Source organism: Lissotriton vulgaris, chromosome 4_1, assembly GCF_964263255.1.
Source record: "Lissotriton vulgaris chromosome 4_1, aLisVul1.2, whole genome shotgun sequence".
In the NCBI taxonomy this organism is placed as follows: domain Eukaryota; kingdom Metazoa; phylum Chordata; class Amphibia; order Caudata; family Salamandridae; genus Lissotriton; species Lissotriton vulgaris.
Window position 1 is genome coordinate 1083310982 of NC_141691.1, and position 13299 is coordinate 1083324280.

Here is a 13299-nt window from a genome sequence, read left to right on the forward strand (position 1 = left end):
TCTAGCTATCTAGCTCTCTATCAATCTAGCTATCTAGCTATCTATCAATCTAGCTATCTATCTAGCTATCAATCTAGCTAGCTATCTAGTTAGCTATCTAGCTATCTATCAATCTAAATATCTAGCTATCTATCAATGTAGCTAGCTATCTAGCTATCTAGCGATCTATCAATCTAGCTATCTAGCTATTTATCTAGCTATCTATCAAGCTATCTATCTAGCTATCTATCTAGCTATCTATCTAGCTATCTATCAATCTAGCTATCTATCAGCTAGCTATCTAGCTATCTATCAATCTAGTTATCTATCTAGCTATATATCAATCTAGCTATCTATCTAGCTATCTAGCTATCTAGCTATCTAGCTATCTATCAATCTAGCTATCTAGCTATCTATCAATCGAGCTAGCTATCTAGCTACCTATCTAGCTATCTATCTAGCTATCTATCTATCTATCTAGCTATCTAGCCATCTAGCTATCTATCTAGCTATCTAGCTATCTAACTATCTATCTATCTATCTATCTATCTATCTATCTATCTATCTATCTATCTATCTATCTATCTATCTATCTATCTATCTATCTATCTATCTATCTATCTATCTATCTATCTATCTATCTATCTATCTATCTATCTATCTATCTATCTATCTATCTATCTATCTATCTATCTATCTATCTATCTATCTATCTATCTATCTATCTATCTATCTATCTATCTATCTATCTATCTATCTATCAAGCTATCTAGCTATCGATCTATCAATCTAGCTATCTAGCTATTTATCTAGCTATCTATCTAGCTATCTATCTAGCTATCTATCTAGCTTTCTATCTAGCTATCTAGCTATCTATCTAGCTATCTAGCTATCCTTCTATCTAGCTATCTTGCTATCTAGCTATCTATCTAGCTATCTATCTAGCTATCTAGCTATTTATCAATCTAGCTATCTATCAGCTAGATAGCTAGATTATCTAGCTATCTAGCTATCTATCAATCTATCTATCTATCTATCTATTTATCTAGCTATCAATCTAGATATCTAGCTATCTAGCTATCTATCTAGATATCTAGCTATCTAGCTATCTATCTAGCTATCTAGGTATCTATCAATCTATCTAGCTATCTAGCTATCTATCTAGCTATCTATTAATCTAGCTAGTTATCTAGCTAGCTATCTAGCTATCTATCTAGCTATCTAGCCATCTAGCTATCTATCTAGCTATCTAGCTATCTATTCAGCTATCTAGCTATCTATCAATCTAGCTATCTAGCTATCTATCAATCTAGCTATCTAGCTATCTAGCTATCCAGCTATCTATCAATCTAGCTATCTATCAATCTAGCTAGCTATCTAGCTATCTATCAATCTAGCTATCTATCTAGCTAGCTATCTAGCTATCTAGCTAGCTCTCTAGATACCTAGATAGCTAGCTAGCAATCTATCTAGCTATCTAGCTAGCTATCTAGCTATCTACCAATCTGTCTATCTATCTATCTAGCTATCTAGATATCTATCAATCTAGCTAGATAACTCTTTATCTAGCTATCTAGCTGTCTATCTAGCTATCTAGCTATCTATCTAGCTATCTAGCTTTCTAGCTATCTATCAATCTAGCTATCTATCTAGCTATCTAGCTATCTATCTATCTATCTATCTATCTATCTATCTATCAATCTAGCTATCTAGCTATCTATCAATCTAGCTAGCTATCTAGCTCTATCTAGCTATCTAACTATCTAGCTATCTATCTAGTTATCTATCTATCTATCTATCTATCTATCTATCTATCTATCTATCTATCTATCTATCTATCTATCTATCTATCTATCTATCTATCTATCTATCTATCTATCTATCTATCTATCTATCTATCTATCTATCTATCTATCTATCTATCTATCTATCTATCTATCTATCTATCTATCTATCTATCTAGCTATCTATCTAACTATCTATCTAGCTATCTAGCTATCTATCTAGCTATCTATCTAGCTATCTAGCTATTTATTAATCTAGCTATCTATCAGCTAGATAGCTAGATTATCTAACTGCCTAGCTATCTATCAATCTAGCTATCTATCTAGCTATCAATCTAGCTAGCTATCTAGTTAGCTATCTAGCTATCTATCAATCTAGCTATCTAGCTATCTGTCTAGCTATCTAGCCATCTAGCTATCTATCTAGCTTTCTGGCTATCTAACTATCTAGCTATCTATCTAGTTATCTATCTATCTATCTATCTATCTATCTATCTATCTATCTATCTATCTATCTATCTATCTATCTATCTATCTATCTATCTATCTATCTATCTATCTATCTATCTATCTATCCATCTATCTATCTATCTATCTATCTATCTATCTATCTATCCATCTATCTATCTATCTATCTATCTATCTATCTATCTATCTATCTATCTATCTATCTATCTATCTATCTATCTATCTATCTATCTATCTATCTATCTATCTATCTATCTATCTATCTATCTATCTATCTATCTATCAATCTAGTTATCTAGCTATCTAGCAAGCTATCTAGCTATCTAGCTAGCTATCTAGCGATCTATCAATCTAGCTATCTAGCTATTTATCTAGCTATCTATCTAGCTATCTATCTAGCTATCTATCTAGCTTTCTATCTAGCTATCTATCTATCCAGCTATCTATCTAGCTATCTAGCTATCTATCTAGCTATCCAGCTATCTATCTAGCTATCTAGCTATCTATCTAGCTATCTATCTAGCTATCTAGCTATTTATCAATCTAGCTATCTATCAGCTAGATAGCAAGATTATCTAGCTATCTAGCTATCTATCAATCTATCTATCTATCTAGCTATCTAGCTATCAATCTAGATATCTAGCTATCTAGCTATCTATCTAGATATCTAGCTATCTAGCTATCTATCTAGCTATCTAGGTATCTATCAATCTAGCTAGCTATCTAGCTATCTAGCTATCTATCTAGCTATCTAGCTATCTATCAATCTAGCTATCTAGCTATTTATCTAGCTATCTATCTAGCTATCTATCTAGCTATCTATCTTGCTTTCTATCTAGCTATCTAGCTATCTATCTAGCTATCTAGCTATCTATCTAGCTATCTATCTAGCTATCTATCTAGCTATCTAGCTATCTATCTAGCTATCTATCTAGCTATCTAGCTATTTATCAATCTAGCTATCTATCCGCTAGATAGCTAGATTATCTAGCTATCTAGCTATCTATCAATCTATCTATATCTCTAGCTATCTATCTATCAATCTAGATATCTAGCTATCTAGCTATCTATCTAGATATCTAGCTATCTAGCTATCTATCTAGCTATCTAGGTATCTATCAATCTAGCTAGCTATCTAGCTATCTAGCTATCTATCTACCTATCTAGCTATCTATCAATCTAGCTAGCTATCTAGCTATCTATCTAGCTATCTATCTAGCTATCTAGCCATCTAGCTATCTATCTAGCTATCTAGCTATCTATTCAGCTATCTATCAATGTCGCTATCTAGCTATCTATCAATCTAGCTATCTAGCTATCTAGCTATCTAGCTATCTATCAATCTAGCTATCTATCAATCTTGCTAGCTATCTAGCTACCTATCAATCTAGCTATCTATCAATCTAGCTATCTAGCTATCTATCAATCTAGCTAGCTATCTAGCTATCTAGCTAGCTATCTATCTAGCTATCTAGCTATCTATCTAGCTATCTAGATATCTATCAATCTAGCTAACTATCAGGTAGATTATCTAACTACCTAGCTATCTATCAATCTAGCTATCTATCTAGCTATCAATCTAGCTAGCTATCTAGCTATCTAGTTAGCTATCTAGCTATCTATCAATCTAAATATCTAGCTATCTATCAATCTAGCTATCTATCAGCTAGCTATCTAGCTATCTATCAATCTAGTTATCTATCTAGCTATCTATCAATCTAGCTATCTATCTAGCTATCTAGCTATCTATCAATCTAGCTATCTAGCTATCTATCAATCTAGCTATCTATCTAGCTATCAATCTAGCTATCTAGTTAGCTATCTAGCTATCTATCAATCTAAATATCTATCTATCTATCAATCTAGCTAGCTATCTAGCTATCTAGCGATCTATCAATCTAGCTATCTAGCTATTTATCTAGCTATCTATCAAGCTATCTATCTAGCTATCTAGCTATCTATCTAGCTATCTAGCTATCTATCTAGCTATCTATCAATCTAGCTATCTATCAGCTAGCTATCTAGCTATCTATCAATCTAGTTATCTATCTAGCTATATATCAGCTAGATAGCAAGATTATCTAGCTATCTATCAATCTATCTATCTATCTAGCTATCTAGCTATCAATCTAGATATCTAGCTATCTAGCTATCTATCTAGATATCTAGCTATCTAGCTATCTATCTAGCTATCTAGGTATCTATCAATCTAGCTAGCTATCTAGCTATCTAGCTATCTATCTAGCTATCTAGCTATCTATCAATCTAGCTATCTAGCTATTTATCTAGCTATCTATCTAGCTATCTATCTAGCTATCTATCTAGCTTTCTATCTAGCTATCTAGCTATCTATCTAGCTATCTAGCTATCTATCAATCTAGCTATCTAGCTATTTATCTAGCTATCTATCTAGCTATCTATCTAGCTATCTATCTAGCTTTCTATCTAGCTATCTAGCTATCTATCTAGCTATCTAGCTATCTATCTAGCTATCTATCTAGCTATCTATCTAGCTATCTAGCTATCTATCTAGCTATCTATCTAGCTATCTAGCTATTTATCAATCTAGCTATCTATCCGCTAGATAGCTAGATTATCTAGCTATCTAGCTATCTATCAATCTATCTATATATCTAGCTATCTAGCTATCAATCAAGATATCTAGCTATCTAGCTATCTATCTAGATATCTAGCTATCTAGCTATCTATCTAGCTATCTAGGTATCTATCAATCTAGCTAGCTATCTAGCTATCTAGCTATCTATCTACCTATCTAGCTATCTATCAATCTAGCTAGCTATCTAGCTATCTATCTAGCTATCTATCTAGCTATCTAGCCATCTAGCTATCTATCTAGCTATCTATTCAGCTATCTATCAATGTAGCTATCTAGCTATCTATCAATCTAGCTATCTAGCTATCTAGCTATCTAGCTATCTATCAATCTAGCTATCTATCAATCTTGCTAGCTATCTAGCTACCTATCAATCTAGCTATCTATCAATCTAGCTATCTAGCTATCTATCAATCTAGCTAGCTATCTAGCTATCTAGCTAGCTATCTATCTAGCTATCTAGCTATCTATCTAGCTATCTAGATATCTATCAATCTAGCTAACTATCAGGTAGATTATCTAACTACCTAGCTATCTATCAATCTAGCTATCTATCTAGCTATCAATCTAGCTAGCTATCTAGCTATCTAGTTAGCTATCTAGCTATCTATCAATCTAAATATCTAGCTATCTATCAATCTAGCTAGCTATCTAGCTATCTATCTAGCTATCTGGCGATCTATCAATCTAGCTATCTAGCTATTTATCTAGCTATCTATCACGCTATCTATCTAGCTAGCTAGCTATCTATCTAGCTATCTAGCTATTTATCTAGCTATCTATCAATCTAGCTATCTATCAGCTAGCTATCTAGCTATCTATCAATCTAGTTATCTATCTAGCTATCTATCAATCTAGCTATCTATCTAGCTATCTAGCTATCTATCAATCTAGCTATCTAGCTATTTATCAATCTAGCTATCTATCTAGCTATCAATCTAGCTATCTAGTTAGCTATCTAGCTATCTATCAATCTAAATATCTAGCTATCTATCAATCTAGCTAGCTATCTAGCTATCTAGCGATCTATCAATCTAGCTATCTAGCTATCTATCTAGCTATCTAGCTATTTATCAATCTAGCTATCTATCAGCTAGATAGCAAGATTATCTAGCTATCTAGCTATCTATCAATCTATCTATCTATCTAGCTATCAATCTAGATATCTAGCTATTTAACTATCTATCTAGATATCTAGCTATCTAGCTATCTATCTAGCTATCTAGGTATCTATCAATCTATCTATCTATCTAGCTATCTAGCTATCAATCTAGATATCTAGCTATCTAGCTATCTATCTAGATATCTAGCTATCTAGCTATTTATCTAGCTATCTATCTAGCTATCTATCTAGCTATCTATCTAGCTTTCTATCTAGCTATCTAGCTATCTATCTAGCTATCTAGCTATCTATCTAGCTATCTATCTAGCTATCTATCTAGCTATCTAGCTATCTATCTAGCTATCTATCTAGCTATCTAGCTATTTATCAATCTAGCTATCTATCCGCTAGATAGCTAGATTATCTAGCTATCTAGCTATCTATCAGCTAGATAGCAAGATTATCTAGCTATCTAGCTATCTATCAATCTATCTATCTATCTATCTAGCTATCTAGCTATCAATCTAGATATCTAGCTATCTAGCTATCTATCTAGATATCTAGCTATTTATCTAGCTATCTATCTAGCTATCTATCTAGCTATCTATCTAGCTTTCTATCTAGCTATCTAGCTATCTATCTAGCTATCTAGCTATCTATATAGCTATCTATCTAGCTATCTATCTAGCTATCTAGCTATCTATCTAGCTATCTATCTAGCTATCTAGCTATTTATCAATCTAGCTATCTATCCGCTAGATAGCTAGATTATCTAGCTATCTAGCTATCTATCAATCTATCTATATATCTAGCTATCTAGCTATCAATCTAGATATCTAGCTATCTAGCTATCTATCTAGATATCTAGCTATCTAGCTATCTATCTAGCTATCTAGGTATCTATCAATCTAGCTAGCTATCTAGCTATCTATCTACCTATCTAGCTATCTATCAATCTAGCTAGCTATCTAGCTATCTATCTAGCTATCTATCTAGCTATCTAGCCATCTAGCTATCTATCTAGCTATCTAGCTATCTATTCAGCTATCTATCAATGTAGCTATCTAGCTATCTATCAATCTAGCTATCTAGCTATCTAGCTATCTAGCTATCTATCAATCTAGCTATCTATCAATCTTGCTAGCTATCTAGCTACCTATCAATCTAGCTATCTATCAATCTAGCTATCTAGCTATCTATCAATCTAGCTAGCTATCTAGCTATCTAGCTAGCTATCTATCTAGCTATCTAGCTATCTATCTAGCTATCTAGATATCTATCAATCTAGCTAACTATCAGGTAGATTATCTAACTACCTAGCTATCTATCAATCTAGCTATCTATCTAGCTATCAATCTAGCTAGCTATCTAGCTATCTAGTTAGCTATCTAGCTATCTATCAATCTAAATATCTAGCTATCTATCAATCTAGCTATCTATCAGCTAGCTATCTAGCTATCTATCAATCTAGTTATCTATCTAGCTATCTATCAATCTAGCTATCTATCTAGCTATCTAGCTATCTATCAATCTAGCTATCTAGCTATCTATCAATCTAGCTATCTATCTAGCTATCAATCTAGCTATCTAGTTAGCTATCTAGCTATCTATCAATCTAAATATCTATCTATCTATCAATCTAGCTAGCTATCTAGCTATCTAGCGATCTATCAATCTAGCTATCTAGCTATTTATCTAGCTATCTATCAAGCTATCTATCTAGCTATCTAGCTATCTATCTAGCTATCTAGCTATCTATCTAGCTATCTATCAATCTAGCTATCTATCAGCTAGCTATCTAGCTATCTATCAATCTAGTTATCTATCTAGCTATATATCAATCTAGCTATCTATCAGCTAGATAGCAAGATTATCTAGCTATCTAGCTATCTATCAATCTATCTATCTATCTAGCTATCTAGCTATCAATCTAGATATCTAGCTATCTAGCTATCTATCTAGATATCTAGCTATCTAGCTATCTATCTAGCTATCTAGGTATCTATCAATCTAGCTAGCTATCTAGCTATCTATCTAGCTATCTAGCTATCTATCAATCTAGCTATCTAGCTATTTATCTAGCTATCTATCTAGCTATCTATCTAGCTATCTATCTAGCTTTCTATCTAGCTATCTAGCTATCTATCTAGCTATCTAGCTATCTATCAATCTAGCTATCTAGCTATTTATCTAGCTATCTATCTAGCTATCTATCTAGCTATCTATCTAGCTTTCTATCTAGCTATCTAGCTATCTATCTAGCTATCTAGCTATCTATCTAGCTATCTATCTAGCTATCTATCTAGCTATCTAGCTATCTATCTAGCTATCTATCTAGCTATCTAGCTATTTATCAATCTAGCTATCTATCCGCTAGATAGCTAGATTATCTAGCTATCTAGCTATCTATCAATCTATCTATATATCTAGCTATCTAGCTATCAATCAAGATATCTAGCTATCTAGCTATCTATCTAGATATCTAGCTATCTAGCTATCTATCTAGCTATCTAGGTATCTATCAATCTAGCTAGCTATCTAGCTATCTAGCTATCTATCTACCTATCTAGCTATCTATCAATCTAGCTAGCTATCTATCTATCTATCTAGCTATCTATCTAGCTATCTAGCCATCTAGCTATCTATCTAGCTATCTAGCTATCTATTCAGCTATCTATCAATGTAGCTATCTAGCTATCTATCAATCTAGCTATCTAGCTATCTAGCTATCTAGCTTTCTATCAATCTAGCTATCTATCAATCTTGCTAGCTATCTAGCTACCTATCAATCTAGCTATCTATCAATCTAGCTATCTAGCTATCTATCAATCTAGCTAGCTATCTAGCTATCTAGCTATCTATCTATCTAGCTATCTAGCTATCTATCTAGCTATCTAGATATCTATCAATGTAGCTAACTATCAGGTAGATTATCTAACTACCTAGCTATCTATCAATCTAGCTATCTATCTAGCTATCAATCTAGCTAGCTATCTAGCTATCTAGTTAGCTATCTAGCTATCTATCAATCTAGCTAACTATCAGGTAGATTATCTAACTACCTAGCTATCTATCAATCTAGCTATCTATCTAGCTATCAATCTAGCTAGCTATCTATCAATCTAGCTAGCTATCTAGCTATCTATCTAGCTATCTGGCGATCTATCAATCTAGCTATCTAGCTATTTATCTAGCTATCTATCACGCTATCTATCTAGCTAGCTAGCTATCTATCTAGCTATCTAGCTATTTATCTAGCTATCTATCAATCTAGCTATCTATCAGCTAGCTATCTAGCTATCTATCAATCTAGTTATCTATCTAGCTATCTATCAATCTAGCTATCTATCTAGCTATCTATCAATCTAGCTATCTAGCTATCTATCAATCTAGCTATCTATCTAGCTATCAATCTAGCTATCTAGTTAGCTATCTAGCTATCTATCAATCTAAATATCTAGCTATCTATCAATCTAGCTAGCTATCTAGCTATCTAGCGATCTATCAATCTAGCTATCTAGCTATTTATCAAGCTATCTATCTAGCTATCTAGCTTTCTATCTAGCTATCTAGCTATCTATCTAGCTATCTAGCTATCTATCTAGCTATCTATCTAGCTATCTATCTAGCTATCTAGCTATCTATCTAGCTATCTATCTAGCTATCCAGCTATTTATCAATCTAGCTATCTATCCGCTAGATAGCTAGATTATCTAGCTATCTAGCTATCTATCAGCTAGATAGCAAGATTATCTAGCTATCTAGCTATCTATCAATCTATCTATCTATCTAGCTATCTAGCTATCAATCTAGATATCTAGCTATCTAGCTATCTATCTAGATATCTAGCTATCTAGCTATTTATCTAGCTATCTATCTAGCTATCTATCTAGCTATCTATCTAGCTTTCTATCTAGCTATCTAGCTATCTATCTAGCTATCTAGCTATCTATCTAGCTATCTATCTAGCTATCTATCTAGCTATCTAGCTATCTATCTAGCTATCTATCTAGCTATCTAGCTATTTATCAATCTAGCTATCTATCCGCTAGATAGCTGGATTATCTAGCTATCTATCAATCTATCTATCTATATATCTAGCTATCTAGCTATCAATCTAGATATCTAGCTATCTAGCTATCTATCTAGATATCTAGCTATCTAGCTATCTATCTAGCTATCTAGGTATCTATCAATCTAGCTAGCTATCTAGCTATCTAGCTATCTATCTACCTATCTAGCTATCTATCAATCTAGCTAGCTATCTAGCTATCTATCTAGCTATCTATCTAGCTATCTAGCCATCTAGCTATCTATCTAGCTATCTAGCTATCTATTCAGCTATCTATCAATGTAGCTATCTAGCTATCTAGCTATCTAGCTATCTATCAATCTAGCTATCTATCAATCTTGCTAGCTATCTAGCTATCTATCTAGCTATCTATATAGCTATCTAGCCATCTAGCTATCTATCTAGCTATCTAGCTATCTATTCAGCTATCTATCAATGTAGCTATCTAGCTATCTAGCTATCTAGCTACCTATCAATCTAGCTATCTATCAATCTATCTATCTAGCTATCTATCAATCTAGCTAGCTATCTAGCTATCTAGCTAGCTATCTATCTAGCTATCTAACTATCTATCTAGCTATCTAGATATCTATCAATCTAGCTAACTATCAGGTAGATTATCTAACTACCTAGCTATCTATCAATCTAGCTATCTATCTAGCTATCAATCTAGCTAGCTATCTAGCTATCTAGTTAGCTATCTAGCTATCTATCAATCTAAATATCTAGCTATCTATCAATCTAGCTAGCTATCTAGCTATCTATCTAGCTATCTAGCGATCTATCAATCTAGCTATCTAGCTATTTATCTAGCTATCTATCACGCTATCTATCTAGCTAGCTATCTATCTATCTAGCTATCTAGCTATTTATCTAGCTATCTATCAATCTAGCTATCTATCAGCTAGCTATCTAGCTATCTATCAATCTAGTTATCTATCTAGCTATCTATCAATCTAGCTATCTATCTAGCTATCTAGCTATCTATCAATCTAGCTATCTAGCTATCTATCAATCTAGCTATCTATCTAGCTATCAATCTAGCTATCTAGTTAGCTATCTAGCTATCTATCAATCTAAATATCTAGCTATCTATCAATCTAGCTAGCTATCTAGCTATCTAGCGATCTATCAATCTAGCTATCTAGCTATTTATCTAGCTATCTATCAAGCTATCTATCTAGCTATCTAGCTATCTATCTAGCTATCTATCTAGCTATCTATCAATCTAGCTATCTATCAGCTAGCTATCTAGCTATCTATCAATCTAGTTATCTATCTAGCTATATATCAATCTAGCTATCTATCTAGCTATCTAGCTATCTAGCTATCTATCAATCTAGCTATCTAGCGATCTATCAATAGAGCTAGCTATCTAGCTACCTATCTAGCTATCTATCTATCTATCTATCTATCTATCTATCTATCTATCTATCTATCTATCTATCTATCTATCTATCTATCTATCTATCTATCTATCTATCTATCTATCTATCTATCTATCTATCTATCTATCTATCTATCTATCTATCTATCTATCTATCTATCTATCTTTCTATCTATCTATCTATCTATCTATCTATCTATCTATCTATCTATCTATCTATCTATCTATCTATCTATCTATCTATCTATCTATCTATCTATCTATCTATCTATCTATCTATCTATCTATCTATCTATCTATCTAGCAAGCTATCTAGCTAGCTATTTAGCGATCTATCAATCTAGCTATCTATCTAGGTATCTATCTAGCTTTCTATCTAGCTATCTAGCTATCTAGCTATCTATCTAGCTATCTAGCTATCTATCTAGCTATCTAGCTATCTATCTAGCTATCTATCTAGCTATCTATCTAGCTATCTAGCTATCTATCTAGCTATCTATCTAGCTATCTAGCTATTTATCAATCTAGCTATCTATCCGCTAGATAGCTAGATTATCTAGCTATCTATCAATCTATCTATATATCTAGCTATCTAGCTATCAATCTAGATATCTAGCTATCTAGCTATCTATCTAGATATCTAGCTATCTAGCTATCTATCTAGCTATCTAGGTATCTATCAATCTAGCTAGCTATCTAGCTATCTAGCTATCTATCTACCTATCTAGCTATCTATCAATCTAGCTAGCTATCTAGCTATCTATCTAGCTATCTATCTAGCTATCTAGCCATCTAGCTATCTATCTAGCTATCTAGCTATCTATTCAGCTATCTATCAATGTAGCTATCTAGCTATCTATCAATCTAGCTATCTAGCTATCTAGCTATCTAGCTATCTAGCTATCTATCAATCTAGCTATCTATCAATCTTGCTAGCTATCTAGCTACCTATCAATCTAGCTATCTATCAATCTAGCTATCTAGCTATCTATCAATCTAGCTAGCTATCTAGCTATCTAGCTAGCTATCTATCTAGCTATCTAACTATCTATCTAGCTATCTAGATATCTATCAATCTAGCTAACTATCAGGTAGATTATCTAACTACCTAGCTATCTATCAATCTAGCTATCTATCTAGCTATCAATCTAGCTAGCTATCTAGCTATCTAGTTAGCTATCTAGCTATCTATCAATCTAAATATCTAGCTATCTATCAATCTAGCTAGCTATCTAGCTATCTATCTAGCTATCTAGCGATCTATCAATCTAGCTATCTAGCTATTTATCTAGCTATCTATCACGCTATCTATCTAGCTAGCTATCTATCTATCTAGCTATCTAGCTATTTATCTAGCTATCTATCAATCTAGCTATCTACCAGCTAGCTATCTAGCTATCTATCAATCTAGTTATCTATCTAGCTATCTATCAATCTAGCTATCTATCTAGCTATCTAGCTATCTATCAATCTAGCTATCTAGCTATCTATCAATCTAGCTATCTATCTAGCTATCAATCTAGCTATCTAGTTAGCTATCTAGCTATCTATCAATCTAAATATCTAGCTATCTATCAATCTAGCTATCTATCTAGCTATCTAGCGATCTATCAATCTAGCTATCTAGCTATTTATCTAGCTATCTATCAAGCTATCTATCTAGCTATCTAGCTATCTATCTAGCTATCTAGCTATCTATCTAGCTATCTATCAATCTAGCTATCTATCAGCTAGCTATCTAGCTATCTATCAATCTAGTTATCTATCTAGCTATATATCAATCTAGCTATCTATCTAGCTATCTAGCTATCTAGCTATCTATCAATCTAGCTATCTAGCTATCTATCAATAGAGCTAGCTATCTAGCTACCTATCTATCTATCTATCTATCTA